At 32.5% G+C, this 21,628-nt stretch overlaps 2 long non-coding RNA genes across 3 annotated transcripts; both read right to left on the bottom strand.

Moving 5' to 3' along the window:
- Positions 1-357: 357 nt before the first annotated feature.
- Positions 358-12,351, bottom strand: LOC134694053 (uncharacterized). 2 transcript variants are annotated; one of them, XR_010102556.1, is made up of 5 exons: positions 12,213-12,351; positions 11,712-11,783; positions 10,845-10,941; positions 9,515-9,627; positions 358-711 (listed from the first exon to the last, which is right to left on the bottom strand). It is a non-coding gene; the product is annotated as an uncharacterized LOC134694053 (long non-coding RNA). The 2 variants fall into 2 exon arrangements; XR_010102555.1 differs by lacking the exons at positions 11,712-11,783; positions 12,213-12,351 and adding an exon at positions 11,377-11,686.
- Positions 12,352-17,375: 5,024 nt separating this feature from the next.
- Positions 17,376-21,171, bottom strand: LOC134695130 (uncharacterized). The gene is made up of 3 exons (XR_010102713.1): positions 21,079-21,171; positions 18,796-18,861; positions 17,376-17,614 (listed from the first exon to the last, which is right to left on the bottom strand). It is a non-coding gene; the product is annotated as an uncharacterized LOC134695130 (long non-coding RNA).
- Positions 21,172-21,628: the final 457 nt, after the last annotated feature.

Raw genomic sequence — 21,628 nt, forward strand, 5'->3', positions numbered from 1 at the left:
AATATGTTTATATAGTAATCCCTCTTTCTCTCTGAATCCATGATACACTATATATGTATTCATTATCTTTGATCATTGGCATCTATTTTAAGGATAGTTGTCTCATTGGCAATTCTACCATATATCATTTTTTTTAATATGACTGGGAGATAAATGTAGTTTTCTGTGTGAATAACCAGTGCATTGAGTTGTACGTTCAGACTAAAAATAAACTTGTTAATTGCAAGAATTAGTATATAAGAATTTATTTTGTAATAAGTTTCAAGAAAGAAAAAATAATTTACCGGTATGTTGTTTTTGTATATTTAAGATGTAAAACATTTTCATAATTCATTTAAATGAGCAAAAATTCTTCAATTCATACTCAGAATTTACTGTCTTAAACAAATTCTATTGAAATCTGAAGAAGGCAGTACAAGTTCTTCAAGTCTTTAAACATGTTAAATGCATACACATGTTTGCCACAGCCAATTATTTGCCTTGTAAGTCTTCATATGAAAAATACCACATTTGGGTCATACAAATGTTAGTCCAGATAACATCCATGTAGTCTTTGAATTATTTGATAATTGTCTCATTTCTGTTTTATAATAGCTTCACTTCTAATACAATTGACTTTATTCAATGATGAAGTGCTGACAACTCCTCCTCAAACAAAATAGCTTGTTCTGAACTTCTCTCAACATACTGTTTCAAATATAATTGTTGATCCTACAAAATTTCAAAAACATGAAAATAATATAATCTTTTTATTAAATAATAATTCATACACAATCCTAAAATTAACTTCCTCTTTCATCTCAGACAGTTTGAACCTGTGTAAAGCAGAACAAACTCTATACAAGAGTGCACATACTGAAATGTCTCGCCTTCTTTACTAATCCTTGATACTATCTTGATAGACCTAAATATAAAGCTTTATTACAACTTTCACATAAATTAAACATTAACCAAGAAAATGAAAAATTGATCAATGAACCATGAAAATGAGGTCAAGGTCTGATGAACCATGCCAGGCAGACATGTACAGCTAACAATTCTTCAATATTACAAATATTGTTGACTTATTGCTTATAAATAGTGAAAAACAGACCAAAACACACACTTAAAACTTAGCAATGGACAGTGAAAATGAGGTCAAGGTCAAATGAAACCTGCGTAACCGACATATAGATCATAAAATATTTCCATATACCAAATACAGTTGACCTAATGCATAGAGTATTAGAAAAATAGACCAAAACTAAAAAACTTAACTTTGACCCCTGAACCATGAAAATGAGGTCAAGGTCAGATGACACCTGTCAGCTAGACATGTAAACCTGACAATCATTCCATACACCAAATATAGTAGACCTATTGCATATAGTATAAAAAAAAACCAGACCAAAACACAAAAACTTAACTATAACCACTGAACCATGAAAATGAGGTCAAGGTCAGGTGACACCTGCCAGTTGGACATGTACACCTTATAGTCCTTCCATACACCTAATATACTAACCCTATTGCTTATAGTATCTGAGATATGGACTTGACCACCAAAACTTAATCTTGTTCACTGATCCATGAAATGAGGTCGAGGTCAAGTGAAAACTGTCTGACAGGCATGAGGACCTTGCAAGGTACGCACATACCAAATATAGTTATCCAATTACTTATAATAAGAGAGAATTTAACATTACAAAAAATCTTAACTTTTTTTCAAGACTTGAAGTAGTCACTGAACCATGAAAATGAGGTCAAGGACATTGGACATGTGACTGACGAAAAGTTCGTAACATGAGGCATCTATATACAAAGTATGAAGCATCCAGGTCTTCTACCTTCTAAAATATAAAGCTTTAAGAAGTGAGCTAACACCGCCGCCGCCGGATCACTATCCCTATGTCGAGCTTTCTGCAACAAAAGTTGCAGGCTCGACAAAAATTGTCAATATGTCTAATTCATAATCATTGTTCATAATATTACATATAAATATTGTCATTATTTTCAATACTTATTATGTTTGACCAACTATGTATAAATTGATATATTTTTTTTTCTTAAACATTTATTGTTGATGATATTGATATCGTTCGATGATATTGTTCGAAATATGCCTATTGATATTCTATGCATTATTACTATTTGTATACCAGTTGTATGGGCCATTGCCAATTATTGTAACTGTGTTTGTGCCAATAAAATAATTGTATATGTATTTGTACTGAAAAGTAACTAGAGGCTCTAAAGAGCCTGTGTCGCTCACCTTGGTATATGTGAATTAAACAAAGGAAGCAGACAGTTCATGACAAAATTGTGTTTAGGTGATTTTGATGTGTTTGTACATCTTACTTTACTAAACATTCTTGCTGCTTACAATCATCTCTATCTATAATGAACTTGTCCGTGTAGTTTCAGTGGAAAATGTTAGTAAAAATTCACAAATTTTATGAAAATTGTTAAAAATTGATTATAAAGGACGATAACTTCATAGGGGGTCAATTGACCCTTTTGGTCATTTTGACCTATTTTTTAGTCTTAAATTGCTGTATATTATTGCTGTTTACAGTTTATCTCTATCTATAATAATATTCAAGATAATAACCCAAAACAGCAAAATTTCCTTAAAATTACCAATTTAGGGGCAGCAACCTTACAACCAGTTGACCCATTCATCTTAAAATTTCAGGGCAGATAGATTTTGACCAGATAAACAATTTTGCCCCTTGTCAGATTTGCTCTAAATGCTTTGGTTTTTGAGTTATAAGCCAAAAACTGCATTTTACCCCTATGTTCTATTTTTAGCCATGGCGGCCATCTTGGTTGGTTGGCCGGGTAAAAAAACACAAATTTTAAACTAGATACATCAATGTTGATTGTTGCTAATTTTGGTTTAATTTGGCCCAGTAGTTTCAGAGGAGAAGATTTTTGTAAAAGATATGGAAATTTACGAAAAAAGGTTAAAAATTGACTATAAAGGGCAATAACTCCTAAAGGGGTCAACTGACTAATTTGGTCATGTTGACTTATTTGTAAATCTTACTTTGCTGAACATTATTGCTGTTTACAGTTTATCTCCATCTATAACAATATTCAAGATAATGACCAAAAACAGTAAAATTTCCTTAAAATTACCAATTCAGGGGCAGCAACCCAACAACGGGTTGTCTGATTCATCTGAAAATATCATGGCAGATAGATCTTCACCTGATAAACAATTTTACCCCATGTCAGATTTGTTCTAAATGCTTTGGTTTTTGAGTTATAAGCCAAAAACTGCATTTTACCCCTATGTTCTATTTATAGCCATGGCGGCCATCTTGGTTGGTTGGCCGGGTGAAAAAACACAAATTTTAAACTAGATACATTAATGATGATTGTGGCCAAGTTTGGTTAAATTTGGCCCAGTAGTTTCAGAGGAGAAGATTTTTGTAAAAGTTAACGCAGGACGACGACGGACGACGACGACGACGGACGACGACAGACGCCGGACGCAAAGTGATGAGAAAAGCTCACTTGGCCCTTCGGGCCAGGTGAGCTAAAAACAACATTTATTATTCCTAAAGTATGCTTGACCTATAATGGTTTACTTTTATAAATTGTTATTTGGATGGAGAGTTGTCTCATTGGCACTCATACCACACCTTCCTATACCTATTGTTTGAGTTTATTCAGCCATTCATATGACAAGTTTAGTTTGATAAATTTTGAATTGGTATTTTTTTATAAAAAAAAAGATGTGGTATGATTGCCAATGAGACAACTCTCAACAAGAGACCAAATGACCAGAAATTAACAACTGTAGTATAAGTCACAGTATGGCCTTCAACAATAAGCAAAGCCCATACAACATGGTCAGCTATAAAAGGCTCCAAAATTTCCATTGTAAAATAATTCAAATGAAAAAAAACTAATGCCCTAATAAAAGTACAAAATAAGGAACAAAAAACAAATACCTGAGACAGCCACAAATAACTACCACTGAATTATGGTCTCCTGACTTGGGACAGACACATTCATACATATTGTGGTGGGGTTAAGCATGTTAGGGGATGCCCAATCCTCCCCTTACCTTGGACTGGTGTCAATGTCAGATAAATCAAAAAGGGAATAAGGGAGACCCCAAAGGTTAAACAAATTGTGTACATAGGAACTAGACAAAATGATAAAAATATATTATAAAAAAATGTAAGAGTTTCACCTACTTTTGCTGTAAGTCACAAGCTCAACAAAAAAAAATATTAAGAAAAAATCCTCTCAAGTTTGGTAAAAATCCAGGAAGATTTATGAATCCTATAAATGTGTTAAAAACTTGAACTGCAGACTTTATGTAATATAAACTAGAAGAAAAACTAAGTCCATTTATAAATAATGTACCTATAATAAAACAGGAAATCAGTTTTGACAAAATTATCTTCAAAGATACTAATTTTCTATCATAAACAATTTTTAAGCTTTTGTCCATGTTTAGTAGACATCCAGGTTATTTTATGAAAGCTATTTAAATTTTAAAAACTTTAACCACAGAGTGAATGTCATGTTAACTGGTAGAAAAATAAAGTCCATTTCTAAGTAAATTACGGATAGACAGGATTTTAAAAAAAATATTTTTTAAGGCTTAATAAGTTAAAGAAAGTTATTAAAATGGCAAAAGCTCTGACCATAGAGTGAATATTTGTAGAAGGAGCTGATGACATAATGGGTAACTTTTGTGACAATTTTTTAAAGATATCTCATATTCTCAGTAAGATATCTTATTTAATTTGAAAATTAATAACATCTTCTATAATCTTTATAAGATATCATGTTTATTTTAAAACAACATTATATCATATTTTTAAGTACTACAGTTCTCATTTACTTTGCAAGATATATAATTAAATTTATAGGATATTGTTTTCGTTTACACAGTATTTTATAAATAATTTGTTACAGCTCATGTTATTGTTTAGCTTATAAGATATAAGAAGATGTGCCAATGAGACAACTCTCCATCCAAGTCACAATTTATAAAAGTATACATGATTATAGTTCAAAGTATCAGGTCTTCAACATGGTGCCTCAACCTGAAAAATGACTAGTGTAAAATTTACAAAAGAAATAAGATATTGTGTAAACTAAAACAATATCCTATCAATTGATTTATACATCTTGCAAAGTAAATGAGAAATGTAGTATTTTTATGTCCTATCTTATTTTAATTTGAAGTTAAAAATATATCTGTCACTCAACTCAACGCAAGTTATTAAGGCCCCTAAAAATGACTATCTGTAAAACCATTCCAACAGGAAAACCAACAGTCTAATCTATATAAAAAATTTGTAAAGGTTCCGCAGAACTCAGTGTCGCCTACTTTTGCTGTAAATTGCAGGCTCAACGAAAATGACGGAAAAAAATCAATAAAAATATTCTGCTAAATACTATCTTTTGATTGTAAGAAGCTTCTGTCCAAGTTTGGAAAAAATCCAGAATGAATCTAATAAATGTTTTAAAAACTTAACTATATGGATGTAATGTTAACTGGAAGAAAAACTAAGTCCATTTTTAAGTAAAATACAGATACCCATGTACAAAATATTCACAAAATTTGCTTCTTAGATACTAGCTGTTGATCATAAATAAGATTTAATGTCCAAGTTGATTTATCATTTTACAAAATTTACTTCTGGATCATATCTAATGATCATAAACAAGTTTCTGTTTGATTGAAATCCAGTATGGTTTAAGAAAGTTATTAAAATTTCACAAAACTTTAACCACAGAGTGAATATTTGTCGACGGAATGTAGGATCGCTTAGTCTCGCTTTTTCGACTAAAGGCCAAGGCTCGACAAAAAGGAGAAACGACAAACACTTGTGAACCACATCAACAAATGACAACTACTGAACATCATATATTTCATTTAATTTATATATATTTTATTCTGAAAAACTGCTGAAGACACAATTCAATTTTAAAAGATATTAAAAAAAACCCCAAGAGTGCACACGCTAAAGTATCAGGTATTCTTTAATAACCATTGCTATTATGTTGATAGTCCTAAATATAAAGCTTAACTACAACTATCACATAAATCAAACAAGAAATACATGTACACCTAATACTCATTCAATACACTTAATATAGTTGACTTTTGCTTATAGTTTAAGAACTAGATGCTCCACAGGGCACAGCTTTATACGATCGCCGAGGTTGAACCCTAAATGGTTGGGGCAAGTATGGACACAACATTCAAGTTGGATTCAGCTCTAAATTTGGATTGTGATTAAAAAGTTGACACAGCATAGGTTTCTGCCACAGAATGAATGTGGTCTAATGAACTTAAAATTTTTCTTTTGCCGTTGTGCAATTCACTATGCTGTTGAATATTAATCCTCAAAAAAATGTTTGAAGAAATTTTCTTTTTATATATGAAATCGAAAATGAACAAAATTGAAAAAATTCTGGTCAAAGAAAGATAACTTCAATTGAAAATTTCTTGCTATTGCACAATATTGTGGAATTAGATATTTCTTGCTATTGCACAATATTGTGCAATTGAAAATATTTGCTATTGCACAATAGTGTGCAATTGAAGATTTCTTGCTATTGCTGAATACTGTGCAATTGAAAATTTCTTGCTGTTGCACAATACTTAATATAATAATTTTGGATCCTGATTTGGACAAACTTGAAAACTGGGCCACTAATCAAAAATCTAAGTACATGTTTATTTCAGCATATCAAAGAAGCCCAAAATTTCATTTTTTGAATATTATTATAGATAAAGATAAACTGTAAACAGCAAAAATGATAAGCAAAGTAAGATCTACAAATAAGTCAATATTACCAAAATTGTCAATTGACCCCGTAAGGGGTAATTGTCCTTTTTCACAATTTGTTCATCATATTTGCTAAATTTAAAAAATCTTCTCCTCTAAAACTACTCAAACAAGTTCAACCAAACGTCAACTGAATGATCAGTAGGGTGTATAAAATAAAGTTTGTGTTTTATTTTCTATTTCGTAAAAAAACATGGCCGTCATGGCTAAAAATAGAACACAGGGTAAAATGCAGTTTTTGGCTTATATCTCAAAAACTCCAGCATTTAGAGCAAATAAGACAATAAGTTAAAGTATTTATTAGGTCAAGGTCTACCTGTCATGAAATTTTCAGCCGAATTGGGTAACTGCTTTTTCAGGTATAATGCCCCTGAATTGATGATTTTAAAGAAATTTTGCAGTTTTTGGTTATTATCTTGAATATTATTATAGATACAGATAAACTGTTAATAGCAAAAATGTTAAGCAAAGTAAGATCTACAAATAAGTCAATTTGACCAAAATTGACCCCTTAAAGAGTTATTGCCCGTTAAAGACTTTTTTCACAATTTGTTCATCATGTTGACTTACTTTAAAAGATCTTCTCCTTTGAAACTGCTGTATCAATTTCAGCCAAACTTAGGCTAAATGAGTTTCAGAGTATCTAGTATAAATTTCATATTTTATTCCCTTGTATTTCAAGAAACATAGCTCCTATGACTAAAATAGAACATAGGAGAAAATGATTTTTTTTTTCTTTTGAAGAAAACAGGACGATTCAAGAACATTTAAATAAATTAAAAAGCCAGAACAATCTGACATTGATGAGAGATTTAACCAATAAAAATTAAGGTGAGCGATTCAGGCTCTTGAGAGCCTCTTGTTTTTTTAAATCAAACTTAGTTTAATTTGGACCCTTTGTACTTAAATGTAGACCAATTTGAAAACAGGACCAAAAATTAAGAATGTACACACACAGTTAGATTTGGCATAGTAAAGAACCCCAATTATTCAATTTTTGATGAAATCAAACAAAGTTTAATGTTGGACCCCAATTCGGACCTTCTTGAAAACTGGGCCCATAATAAAAAATCTAAGTACATGTTTTAGATTCAGCATATCAAAGAAGCACAAGGATTCAATTTTTGTGAAAATCAAACTTTAGTTTCATTTTGGACCCTTTGGACTTTAATGTAGACCAATTGGAAAACAGGACCAAAAATTAAGAATCTACACACACAGTTAGATTTGGCATATTAAAGAACCCCAATTATTCATTTTTTTATGAAATCAAACAAAAGTTTAATGTTGGACCCCAATTTCGGACCAACTTGAAAACTGGGCCCATAATCAAAAATCTAAGTACATGTTTAGATTCAGCATATCAAAGAAACACAAGTATTCAATTTTTGTTAAATTTAGTTTAATTTTGGACCCTTTGGACTTTATTGTAGACCAATTTGAAAACGGGACCAAAAGTAAAAAATCTACATACACATTTAGATTTGACATATCAAAGAACCCCAATTATTCAATATTTGATGAAATCAAACAAAGTTTAATTTTAGACCCCAATTTGGAGCAACTTGAAAACTGGGCCAATAATAAAAAATCTAGGTACATTTTTAGATTCAACATATCAAAGAACCGCAAGGATTCAATTTTTGTTAAAATCAAACTAAGTTTGACCCTTTGGGCCCCTAATTCCTAAACTGTTGGGACCAGAACTCCAAATCAATCCTAACCTTCCTTTTACGGTCAAAAGCTTTTTGTTTAAATTTCATAGATTTCTATTGACTGATACTAAAGTTATAGTTTTATTTGGGCCCCTTTTTGGCCCTTAATTCTTAAACAGTTGGGACCTCAACTCACAAAATCAATCCGAACCTTCCTTAAATTTGTGGTCATAAACCTTGTGTATAAATTTCATTGATTTCTATTTACTTATACTAAAGTTATTGTGCGAAAACCAAAAATAATGCTTATTTGGGCCCTTTTTGGCCCCTAATTCCTAAACTGTTGGAGCCAAAACTCCCAAAATCAATCCCAACCTTCCTTTTGTGGTCTAAACCTTGTGTCAAAATTTCATATATTTCTATTTACTTAAACTAAAGTTATAAGGCGAAAACCAAAAAACATGTTTATTTGGGCCATTTTTGGCCCCTAATTCCTACAATATTGGGACCAAAACTCCAAAACTCAATCCCAACCTTCATTTTGTGGTCATAAACCTTGTGTTAAAATTTCATAGATTTCTATTCTGTTTTACTTAAGTAAGAGTGCGAAAACTAAAAGTATACGGACGACGATGCAGAGGATTACGCCAACGTGATACCAATATATGACCAAAAAATTTTCAATTTTTGCGTTCATATAAAAAGTTAACTTTGACCACTGAACTATGCAAATAGGTCAAGGTCAGATGACACTTGCCAGTAAGACTTTATACACCAAATATGCAAGACCTATTGCTTATAGTATCTGAGATATCGATTTGACTATCAAAACTTAACTTTGTTCACTGTTTCATGAAATGAAACTGAGGTTGAGGGCAAGTGAAAACTTGCAAGGTACGCACATACCAAATACTCGTAATAAAAAAGAAATTAACATTACAAAAAATCTTTTTCAAGAAGTCACTGAACCATGAAAAGGAGGTCAAGGACAATGGTTATGTGACAGTCACAAGCTCAACAAAATAATGTAAGTTTTCTCTGATGTGACCTCACCTTTAAGATAAGCAACTTCATCCATTGGCAAATAAATCTTTATTTTTCTTTTCTTTAAGTTTCTATGATTTTAAGTCTCATTTTCTTCATTTGATTCAATTGCTATTACTGTCCTGAAAAACATTAATTTAAAATCATGAATTAGGATTAACAAATAGGAATACTATACAAATATATCATGCTTACAAGGGGTATTTGCCAAAAATACCGGTTGAGAGGTTCAAATTTCCAGAGCCGATAGGCGACCAGTTGATAGTTCATTTCCATTGAAATTTATTTATGACGTCATTAAAAGTACAGGTTCGTGGAATTTTTACGTCATTCAATAATGATGCTTTTTATTCTTAATATTTCATCTGGAACCGTATATTTAAAATGACCATGAATTTGTCATCTTAGAATAGAAATAATTAATTGAGTTATTTTTAGACATGGTGTTCCCCATCTGTCATGGTATTTGCTAGGGTATTCCCCATCTGCCATGGTATTTGCTAGCAAATTCCCCGGCACATGGAATTCCCTAATGACAAATACCCCGGCAGAGAAAAAAAAATCTCAATACATAGAAATTGGTAAAAAATACCATGTCTCTCATCCAATCAAAATACAGCATTATTACATAAGGTGGAATTATTTTGGAAAATATATATTAAGTATTAAACTAGCTAGGTTATTTTGAAATAACAAGTCAACCCTGCACTACAAATAAACAGTACAAAGAGAGATAACTCTGTTCATTTTATATGACATTATCAAAAAAAAAAATGCCAGCTTTAAAAACTATGGTTAAACATGTTTTGGACTAAAAAAAAATTTCAAAATGTAAAAATGTCTGATATGTGGCATGGTGGAGAAAGAAACAGAAATAAGTTAACGGGGAAAGAATATCGGGGAAACTGAAAGTGACATAAGAAAATGGTTACACCATTATTTTCAGATAAAACCTGTTAACCAGAATACGTGAATGATAGCTTTGCTGATGAATACATTCCTGATATGCCATTTACCGTAGTAAATATATATAATTAAATTTACAGAATTGGCTCAATTAGATGATTATTTTATTGGCACAAATGATACATATAGTCTTTTAAATGAAAAGGTGCTGAGGTTGTATTGGCACAAATGAGTTCATTTTTGGTGCAAAAAGGTATATCCTACCAGTAGATCCCCTTAAACTGACACAATCACGAGTTGTCTCATTGGCACTCATATCACATATTCCTATATCTTCAATCACGAACTAATATAATTGTTGACACCTCCAACAAATTGCTGTCTTGCATTTTGACTTTTCAAGTCCAGATAATAAACAGAATACAAAACTTACCATGTTTGAGGTACAATTGTCCTGTATACACAAAACTGTGGGGACCCTGGATGTGGTATTACATCATGTACAATCTTGGAACAATCTGGTTCAATATCTGCAATAAAAAACATTATCATAACTGTTGTTTGATCAATTTATAATAACAAATATGTCTTAACCAGAGACATATAATACGTCTTTTAAAACATACAAGTTAATAATCAAATCAAATCAAATCAAATATTTTATTGTCATATAAACTTTACAGTTTGTGACCAACATATATTAATACAATAAACACAATAAACATTTTTTAATTACTAGACGGTCAGACCTGTTACCAGAAATATTGGAACATGACTTCTTATTTCTCCGCCATTGATGTAATTGATTCACAAAACTCTCAAATCAATAGTTATTCCTGACATGTTTAATCTTTAAAATATTTGGAATCTTTTATTTTGACCATTTATGCAATAAAATCATATCAGACCATATCAGTTATATGTTACAATTTGAGATATTGCAAATGTCATAATAGAAAACTTACCCCTTTTTTTTAAATTAAAGATGTCCATTAAATATGAGTACAAACTATATCAGCACCCCTCAGTTCAAGATATAAGCAAATTTTAAACAAGACAATAGAATTTCCCTCCAAAAAAAAGACACGTGACTAAATGAACCAATCATTATAAAGAAGAGAGACTTGTCATGCCCCAAACTTGTAAAACCTAAGAGGTTATAACAAACCTAACTCATTGATCCATGAAGATAACCACTAGTGCATGACTTGAAACTACTCACTAAGTAACTTAGGATTAAAAATATTAACTCATCAGATATATTATTTAGAATATTGTTAAAGAATTTATAATTGTTTACCTCCACTTGTCTGTCTATAAGTTTATTCACTGGAAGTTTTGCAAGTTTCATGTGATATGGGGTAATTTGAATCTAAAAAAAAATCAAATATAATTATTAAAATTTCTATTATGGGAAGTGCAGAAATATTGCATTCAAGTGTTATGTAATACCAAAAGATTATGGATATTGTGATAATTTTAATAGCTTATAAGTATACATGTACAGTAGTATCTAGACTTGCTACAATTCCCTTTCTATTATTTCTCTCTTACTAATTTATATGTTTACTTATAAGTGCCAGCCTACTGATTGCCCTTTGAGAAAGGAGTAAAATTATTAAAGGGGCAAAATTAAAAAAAAAAGAGAAAAAACATAATTAGGAAGGGACATGTAGCAAGTCTAAGTAGTATCTTAAAAACACTGGGTCACTGCTGCTTACAAAGTTGGCAAGTTATTGAACTCAGAAATTGTGTTTCTATTCCTTTCTTTTCTTCTATAGTATAGAAGTATTAAACGTACATGTAAAACTTCAAAAGCTAAAATCATCCACTACTTATCTAGCAAGCTCTCTCTGTTTAAATTTCTTTTCATGCCTTGTTTATCCAAAGTTCTGTTTGTGTTGTGTCGGCTCTGTTTCTGTCTGCCATATATATCCAAAGTGCCATTTGATGAACTAATGGGAGATAACTCTATATGAGAAGAACTTCCAGAGTGGAGTGGGGGTCAGGATGGGGTAAATGAGTTCTCAACTAAAATTTGTAATTCTCATATGCTAAAAGAGATTTTTTTTACAATTTTTGGACTTTAAGGTAAAATTATGTCGTATTCTATTAAATATTTCAATGTCCAGAGAAAACGTTACGGTCAGGTTCCATATTTGGAATATTTCTACTATATTGCATTTGTTTTAGTATCAACATATGCTCATTTTACAAAAAAAATCATACTGATTCATTTATTTCTATGAATAGTAGATGCTGCATTATAGATTTTATTGGTTCTCAAAGATTATGGATGCTCTCTCGATTATATTAATAACTTTTGTAGTTGTGAAATTGTTTTGTATAAAAAGCACTTATTATTTCTGTATATGGCATATTTAAGAAAAGTGTCTGCGGATAATGAAGAACAAAATTAAAATTGCATCTCCACCTTTGATAGATGCTGATGTAATTCTTTTAATGTCATATTGAAGTCCATTTAATACTTCAACGTTTGGATGCTAAGTTCCAATTATTTATAGATTCTGGCATCCCAAATATTCGGATGCTGGCATCCCAATATATCCGGATGCTGGCATCCCAATTTTTCTGGATGCTGGCATCCCAAAATATCCGGATGCTGGCATCCCAATATATCCAGATGCTGGCATCCCAATTTATCCGGATGCTGGCATCCCAATTTATCTGGATGCTGGCATCCCAAAATATCTGGATGCTGACATCCCAATATATCTGGATGCTGACATCCCAATATATCTGGATGCTGGCATCCCAAAATATCCGGATACTGCTGGCATTCCAATATATCTGGATGCTGGCATCCCAAAATCTCCGGATGCTGGCATCCCAATATATCTGCATGCTGGCATCCCAAAATATCCGGATGCTGGCATCCCAATATATCTGGATGCTGGCATCCCAAAATATCCGGATGCTGGCATCCCAAAATATCCGGATGCTGGCATCCCAATATATCTGCATGCTGGCATCTCAAAATATCGGGATGCTGGCATCCCAAAATATAGGGATTCTGGCATCACAACCATGCAGACATGTACCATTTTTCATTATGAAATACGAATTTAAATGCTGCTTCCTAATCAATTGATTTTTAGTATTAAGCCACCAATATAACACCCAGAACATTTCCTAAGGTTTTGATGTGTGTTGAATGCATATTAAAACAATCAAGTAAACATAAAACAAAGCTACTGATGAATGCCGGGAAGATTATATTTTTTGTCTTTGTTCATGTCCAGTGGCCAGTTTAATGCATATTGAGAATGTGACATCATAGGTCAGAGTGTGAAATGTATACTTGACCAACAAACTGAGTCTGAATTGTTTTAAAAGTGCTAGTATACCATGCATGTGAATGCTGATGTTAACCATTTGATATTTATAAGACTATGGCAGTGTAATACCGGTAAGTTTCCAATAATAAGCCAATTTTAATGTTATTTTTCTGACTTTGATTACCATTATGAAAGACATGATGTATACATTTTATTGACTACATTACATGTATAATGGTCCCGAGACAATACATTTATATATGACATCAGGACTACAATTTTCAAATCTGCTCATGTTTCGAATGTTCATAGAATATTTTTTTTGAAAATAAGCTTAATGCAATTGCCCAATGACCATCAACCTTTGGATTGTCTGATTAACTAAGTCATCCAGGACATACACTCTACAAAACAGATTGGAGTCTGTACCTTTATGAAGATGCTAAATATGAGGTGCATTTAATGTATAAAGTAAGGAGATTTGTTTTCCGCACTATTGTCTGTATACCATAAACATGTACCACAATGCAATATTTAAAAAAAATCTATTATCGATACTGGTGCAGTGGCTTTGGTCTGTACGTACTGGATATTGTCAGTATATCTGGACTTGCTGTATTCATCTTCCAATGTGTCAGTACATTATGTCAGCATCTTTTAGTACTGGAGTCTTTCATTTCATTAACATTTTTTTTTTATTACAATCATTATTAAACTTGTATCTTTTTTTCTGTATTTTGATATTTCAATATTTGTTAATCATTTAATCAAATCAGTTACACGAACTGGAACTTTCAAACTTTCTATTATCATGTATTGCTAGTAATCTGAAATCAGCTGGAATCACAAATGATCTGGTGCTGTTTGGAAGATTCGTCGTCTGAGGGGGAGGACCCTACCCCCTTTCTCCCTGTCTCCCTTACCCGGCCCTGTCCTCTCCCTCTCGTCTGAGTTTAACCTGTCCAATAACTATAAAGTGTTGCGATACATTAATACACAACACATGAATAGTAACCAGAAAGGTGAAGCCACTTCTTTACTCTTTACAAATGCTGAAAAGAGAAATAATAATCATATGAAAGATTATCAAAAATAATTTTTCGTTGTAACATCACAACACTAGGGAACACAAAGTAAATATTCATGTATGATGTCATAATGATGTAGAATTAAATTTAAAGATTGCTTTCTCACTCGTGGTTGATATTAAAAATAAAATACTTGCACACCCCCTTCCCTACGAGAAAACGCATTATTACGAAGAAAATCTTCAATTAAACTTCTTTTAAATTAAGTTTTCCACACCAATATATACCCGTTGTTTCTGCGTAGTCGTTAAAACCTATTCAAAACACATATGAACCACTATAGTTCAATTGAAATTTTATGAAACAACATCCAGGTCTATACTGACATTGTGAAAGGGAGAACTTGAAGTGTTCAATTTCATCGAAGTTTTTATTTAGAAATACATCCCACATGTATTTAGTGACTTTCGTGAAATTTAATTCCCATCTAAGATTGTATTCGGTTAACACATTAATTTCTGTGTTTTTTTTTAAATTTTAGCCTAGTCTTGGAACACAAAACTCTTGTAGCGATATTTACATTTTGTTCATTGTTGGAGGCCATATGCTGACATTTAATTGTAAACTGCTTAGTCATGTTAGTGCTATATTATTTGGTCTCAGTCCGGTGGAGAGTTGTCTCATTAGCAATCATACCATTACTCAGATATTGATCACACTTCAAACGGCTGTTTTGCAAGGCAAGCTAGGCCCATGAGCGTAGGAAGTCAAGACTCAAAGTAATCTCAGACGGGCACAAGTTTACTAGTTATTTCACGGAATGTATGAAAAAAACTGTACATGAGAATTTGAAATTTTAGTTGAGAACTCATTGGTGGGGCATCACTTTTTAGAAGTTTGAATGTCCTTTTGCATCTTACACCTCTCTTGGAACATTTCTATATGTACTCATATGGTCTTTATTATGAAGTTTAAAACAGATAGAAGATGTAATGTTCAAAAGTAATAGAAGCTCTTTTATGTGGTCAGGTGCTGATCCAGACATTTAAAAAAAGTGGGGTCCAACTATATGTCCCTATTCAAATGCATTGATCTGCAAAAAAAGGGGGGGGTCCAACCCCCAGACCCCCCCCCCCCCCCTTTGGATCTGACAATGGCAGTAACAGGTAGATGTTTTCTATGAATACTAAAATTTGGATCTCTTTTATGCCCAGAAGCACCAATTATTTTCTATGTTAACTTTTAGTTTGACCTCATCTAATATAATGTTTTTAATGTACAGTTGAAGTTGGATAATATTATTTTTTGTTCAATACAAGTGTGGACACAGATGAGTGTGGATAGCATGTTTGGATATTTGACAGTGTCTTATGACAAAAGGAGTTCTATGTTTTTCCTATGTGATGTTATTAACTGTGTTGCACGATGACAACCAATCTGAGCATTAGGAGAGTTATTTATTTAATATCTAGGTTTAAGCCCACCTGGCCCACAGGGCCAAGTGAGCTTTTTTAATCCCCTGCAAAATTGACATGATCCCACTTTTTCCCCTCAGCGTATGGTGGGGGGACCAGGACCAGGCCAATTCTCCCTTTAGTAGGGTGAGAAGCTTTATTTTCTGCCTTGTAATATAACATTGGAGACGTCAGCTGGAATTTAAAAAAAAAGTAACTTTTTTGTATTAGTTTAATATTACAAAAGCTTATTATACATTTGATATGTATTTATAGATATATACCTGTTATATTATACTCATGAAGCACATGCTGATGTGGTAATTACATCCATTCTCTTGTGTGAACCCTTGGTATCATTGACTAACAAAAATAGTGATTTTTGGGGCCCTTTATACTTTGCTGTCGGGTTGAGCTAAGGCTCCATGTTAAAGGCCTTACCTTGAACTACAATGGTTTTTACTTTTATAAATTGATACTTGGATGGAGAGTTGTCTCATTGGCACTCATACTACATCTTCTAATATCTATAGACAATTAATAATGAATAATGTAGAAAGACTGATGAACAGAAAGACAGACAAGTTGACCTATAGACAGACTGATACACATGTAGACAGACTGATAAGCATGTAGACAGACTGATAAACATGTAGACAGACTGATAAACATGTAGACAGACTGATAAACATGTAGACAGACTGATAAATGTGTAAACAGACTTGTGTTAATGAAAACTAACAACAAATCATAATTTGTATACGAATAAGTCTAATTTTAACACAGTTCGGTTAACTTTCCAGACTTGCATATACATATAGTGAAATTTATACCAGGGGGGGAAGAATGACCATGATCCAAAATTTCTTCAGGGGGAACATTGTCTCATGTCAGTCTTTTGTTCAGGGTTCGAACTCTGTGGTCGTATAAAGCTGTGCCCTGCGGAGCATCTGGTATTTTATTTGTTATAACATGTTTAAGGGACCATTTACACTCAGGACTGAGTCATCGGTATGCAACAGGTGTATTAAAACAATGTAGCATCATATTTCCAGTAGCGGGAGTAGCAGTGTTGTGTAATTTTTTTATTTTTTTTTATTTAAATTTGGTCAATGGAAATATATTGCTTGGTTCAAATCGAAATAGAATGATTTAACATGTAGCTCCCTATTACTTACATTGTACATACAGTGGTACTGCTTTGACAATTCCTTGAGCATTAGAGTTGTCTGTCAAATCTTTATTTCACAAAGAATGAATTGCATAACAATGAACTGAGCACAAAGCAAAGTACTTTAAAAATACACTTTGACAAAGAGCTAAATCCAGTGATATACTTTGTACTACAGGTCCTTCATGAACATCCATCAACCAAAACCATATCTCAATAACGTGCCATACTACATGGTTGGATCAAAAGTCCTGAAAAAGACGTGATTTTTATTATCATATTTTATTAAATTAATGTTATCTAAGACTTGCATTGTCAGTGTTTATTTACCATTGCCACATGCATTGAATCAGTGATATATGTACATTTTACACATAATTATATACATTTTGTATTTTAATATACTAAAACTAACATTGGGTCGTTAGACTCATTACTACATCTTCATTCCTCAAGTCATTATCAAATCTGACTTCATGATAAAATAAGATTTCATATCTACAACCAATGAAAATCAAATATCCCTCTAATTGACTAGCATTGAAACCCAGTTTTCTAAAATGTAATCTGTCCCACTTCAACTATTGATGTTATATACAACAATCAGTGGCGGATAAAAAGGGGTGGGTGGGATGGGGGTCCAGTTATGCTTCAGTGATTCCCTATATAATCAACCAAATTTTTCCCACTGGATCTGCCTATGACAATCCTAAAATTGAGAATGGAAATGGGGAATGTGTCAAAGAGACAACAACCCGACCATATAGAAAACAACTGCAGAAGGTCACCAACAGGTCTTCAATGTAGAGAGAAATTCCCGCACCAGGAGGCGTCCTTCAGCTGGCCCCTGTTTCCATTGTGGCATCAGTTATTTTGTATTGTGTCAAAATTTTACAGGAACTTGGGTGATGTCCAGTCATGGCAGACAAATAGCAATAAGATGTTTAGGAAACATGACCTAAAACCTTCTTCATATAAGACACAAATACATGGAAACTGAATGGTTAAATGTGTTCAATATTAAAATGATAGTTTACATTAATTAATATAACATGTCAAAATCACAAAACAGCTGTTACTGTAAATAAATTAAAGAGTAAGACTTATAAACAGATAAAGAGGGAAATGATGGGGAAGAGGACAAATAGAGTTCAAATGGAGCAAATGCTCTATAATTTAGTATGAGTGTTTCAAAAAATATAGGAAAAATTAGAGGGAAATTTTGAAAGTTGAGTCATCTTTTTTGTCTTTTCATGGGCAGGATCTTTTTCAGGTCGTCAGGATTAGGTGTTTTTAAGTTCAGGATGTCAAGATTTGATATTTTTTTTAAATTCCAGAGTGAGACCTCAGAATTTCATGTTTTAAAGCCGGGGTTTTCAGGATCAGGACCCCTCCGATCTCCCCTCTCACACAATGACTTATTTAGACTTACCTTCTAATTCTATAAAAATCACAACTCATATCAGGAACAAAACACTATGTCTACTGATATGCAAACCTAAAAAAGGACACAAAAATATCATAAAATAGTGATTGAAAGATTGATTGCACTTTGAATGTATATGTATAATTCCGACACGTAATACATGAGGAGCCGGTTTGTTTACAAATAATAATGTCCCATGATTGCTCACTGTTGTCACACTTTGCACGATCTTGCAATACACTACAAAGTTCACACATACATAACCCATTATCATAAACAAATATGCAACGTGAATCAAATAATACCGAAATAATGCATGTAGTTTTTGGAAGAAATTAGTTCATCAAATAGATTAGATTTTCACTTTCAACACGAATAGGTCAGGGTTGACATTTCTATCATGCAGGGATAATATTGAGATAAATGGGATTAAACTGCTGTCAAAAATGTATAAAGAAGCACATCTCGAGAACCTTACCATTAATAAGCCAAATTACTAACCAAAAATACTCTATATTACTAATCCCTATGTAAGTGAAATTCCGGAATGGTTACGATAAATAATTTAGATGGTGGCCAAGATGCATGTTAAATTGGTGCTTAAAATATTCTTACTCCTATAGCAAAGTTACGTAAAAAAATTTGTATAGAATTGAAGTTTAGCATGAAAAAACGTGAATATGCAGAAGCATGAAAAAATTGTGAATATGCAGAAGCATGAAAAAAATGTGAATATGCAGAAGCATGACAATATATTACTGACAAAGTGTGTATATATTTCTGTAAACGAAGTTGCCTGTATACTTCACTGAGGTTTACATTTGAGCGCAAGGAGATCTATATTTGTGAATCGGTTTATTAACACCTTTGAACCCAGGGACTAAGTTGTTTAAGTAATACTGTGTCATTGGGTCCTCATTGAAGATTACTTTTAATTTATCGATGTGAATATGCATGAAATTTGTCAACATAGAACGACCTTACCACACCCCTCCCCTACCTTTTCTAGATAAAAATAAGGATGGGGGTGAGGGTGTACCTCCCTATTGCTTGATTTTATTGTGATAATAGAGTTTGTCATATCTTATTGGGAGATTACTCTGTCCAACAGCTGTTTTGCCAGACAAGCTAGGCCGTGGGACGTCAGAGCTCCTCCCATATCAAAAAGTGGATATTTGCCCACCGAAAATACATGTGCTGCTTCGTCGCTTCTGTTGCCAACTGCATCCTTGGAATTAAATATATTGGGCATCAATCTGTTCATTTTTCATTTATCTATTATTATTGTGACTGTCAGATGTAATTTCTGATTTCTCATAAGTACTTAATTTATCCTATTAAAATTCATTTCATCTAGCAAATATAAAGTAGCTGGGAAGAATAACTCAGACAGTTTAACTATTCTTGAAGTCTGCATTTTGAGGATTGAACTACGGAAATGAAACAGTGATAACAATTGAAAGTCGTACTTGAAAAAGGCTGAAAATTTTTCGTTTCAAGTCGTTACAAAACAATGAACATCATTTAAACTTATTTTTATGATATTATTTAAGTTTAAAAAAAAAAAAAAAATGTCACACTTATTTAGAGAAATAAACGACATTTTGATTTAATCACAGCCGCTTGAATTTTAGTGATATATGTATGAAAAAAAAAAAAAAAAATACTGTTATAATTCAAGCGACTGTGATTTAATCGATGTCCCAATTCATCTGTTAACTCATAATGCATGACTGATTTTGTAATGCACGGGTGTGATTTTGTAATGCACGACTGATTTTGTAATGCACGGGTGTGATTTTGTAATGCATGACTGAGATTTCGTAATGACTGCATGGCTGTAGCAATTTCTCCGTTCATAATGACCAGATGTCGAAATTTTCCTTTAGCATGGGCATTTCTATACATATTGTAGTATTAAAGTTGTTTAATAAAATGTTATAATTGAACTTTTTTTCCCTCTTTCCTGCAAAACTTAAATATGTGATAAATAGATTACAACATGTCTTTTGGTACATGTATCATCTCTCGACCCATATCGGTCCTCGGCTAAAGCCTCAAGGACGATATGGGCACGGATATGGGAGTCTCGGGATGATACCAGGGCCATGAATGACATTAGATGAAATAAAAATAAATATGGCAGGTGAGAAAATATTCAATTGTTTTTTGTTGGTTGAAATGTCCCTGAACATGTGAAATGTGATGGGAATTTATGCAGCACATGTCCCTGCACCAGGCTTCAGTTTTAAATATAGACTAGTGTAGAGACTATAAATGTGTACAAACCTGACATCTAACTATGTTGTAGAAAACGTGATCATCAATTCATCAAAAATATATACACAGAGAACAATGTATTTCACAATACATAATTATGCACTAATCCAAATTTGCATCCATTCGTACGGTCTCAATAGAAGTAATTCCCGTGGAAATGTCATGTGATGTAAACATGGAATTGTCCACACCGATAGAGGTGAAATACGTAGAATACCAATTGTGGACACAGCAATAAGATCATATATAAGACCCTCGTGAGCCCGTAGCTAAAATTGAAAACCTGTTAAACATCGAAATTTGCCGAAATTTGCTTGATTTACTATCAAGCGAAGACAATAAAAATTTGCGTATATAGAGTGAACCCCCTATAAAAAAGAATACTGTGTTCTTAACCACTTCCCCTTTCGGTGATCTCTACAAATGATATTTTATTATATAGTATGTTCATCCATTCGTACGGTCTCAATAGAAGTAATTCCCGTGGAAATGTCATGTGATGTAAACATGGAATTGTCCACACCGATAGAGGTGAAATACGTAGAATACCAATTGTGGA

The sequence above is a fragment of the Mytilus trossulus genome, chromosome 13 (assembly GCF_036588685.1).
Source record: "Mytilus trossulus isolate FHL-02 chromosome 13, PNRI_Mtr1.1.1.hap1, whole genome shotgun sequence".
Lineage (NCBI taxonomy): Eukaryota > Metazoa > Mollusca > Bivalvia > Mytilida > Mytilidae > Mytilus > Mytilus trossulus.